Source organism: Eptesicus fuscus, chromosome 5, assembly GCF_027574615.1.
Source record: "Eptesicus fuscus isolate TK198812 chromosome 5, DD_ASM_mEF_20220401, whole genome shotgun sequence".
NCBI lineage: Eukaryota > Metazoa > Chordata > Mammalia > Chiroptera > Vespertilionidae > Eptesicus > Eptesicus fuscus.
In genome coordinates, this window is record NC_072477.1 from 81,018,164 (window position 1) to 81,019,265 (window position 1,102).

At 48.3% G+C, this 1,102-nt stretch overlaps 1 non-coding gene across 1 annotated transcript; it reads left to right on the plus strand.

Annotated features, from left to right (window-relative positions):
- The first annotated feature begins 202 nt into the window (after positions 1-202).
- MIR9229F (microRNA mir-9229f) lies at positions 203-290 on the plus strand. The gene is given in 1 exon segment (NR_130543.2): positions 203-290. It is a non-coding gene; the product is annotated as a microRNA mir-9229f (primary transcript).
- Positions 291-1,102: the final 812 nt, after the last annotated feature.

The window sequence follows — 1,102 nt, forward strand, 5'->3', positions numbered from 1 at the left end:
CACTCTAAGTGCACCCCTGTGTGTGCTGTGTGTGCAGTCTTGTAGTTGAGCCCTGGTTGCTGTTGGCATTTCTGGGAGGAACTGACCTCCAGGCCAACTGGCTATGAGGAGCAGCTGTGACTACAGTGGAAAAGCTGTTGTGCAGGAGATATCCCTATGGAGCAGGACTTGCTTCAGTGGGGCTTTGGTGCTCACTGAGTCTGCCCCTTGAGTGTGTCACTTGTGGATGTGTAGAGTTGTAATCTGGTATTGTTTGAAGCTGTCCATTAGGTGCACTGGCTCTAGGGCCTCTGGGTGGTGCAAAGTCAGCCACTGCCTGAGGCCACCTGGCAAGTGGTACAGAGTGGTCTATAGATGGTTGCTACTTATATTGGGTTTGGAAGTGCCCAGGGGAGGCCCAGCTGTGAAGCAAGGCAGGCTGGTGCTAGTTCCTTGTCTTGGTCTCTTTATTGATAGGTTTGGGGCACCATGATGCCAGCTTGTGCTTGTTTGAGAGATTTTAGCAAAGTCTGAACCCTGAGTCAGATCAGGCCATTTATATGGAAAAGCCGTTGCAAACAGCTTGGATGGGGCTGCAAATTATATGGGGCTGAGTATCAGGGAATCACCAGGGCAGAGCAAACAGTGTGGGTCATGCTTATGGACACTCAGATATGCTACTTAGCTGTGTGATGGGGGAGGTCCCAGCATAGGAACAATGACCCCTGTGAGCACCCCCAGTACAGTATGAGAGAAAGCTGTCCCTGAGTTCCTGTCCTGATACCAGACAGTCCAGTTCCTCCCTGTATGTCCCTGGATCCCCCAAAGCTGCAGCCCAACGCTGGAGCTCAGAGGAAGTGTCACTGTGTAAGTTTGTGTGCAGGCCCTTTAAGGAGAACTGTCTGGGTTTCCAGGATTTATTTTTGAAATAACTCAAATACTTAGAATTATAGGACTTTAGATGTAATAGAGGCATTTTAATTCCATGCCCATCCTGACTGTAGTTTAGGAAAGAGTAAACTGAGGTCCAGGAAACTTAAAAGATTTGCACAGGGTCACACAGCTAATTTATGGCAAAGTTGGAAAAATAAACTAGATTTCCTGAATCTCAGCTCAACAACAT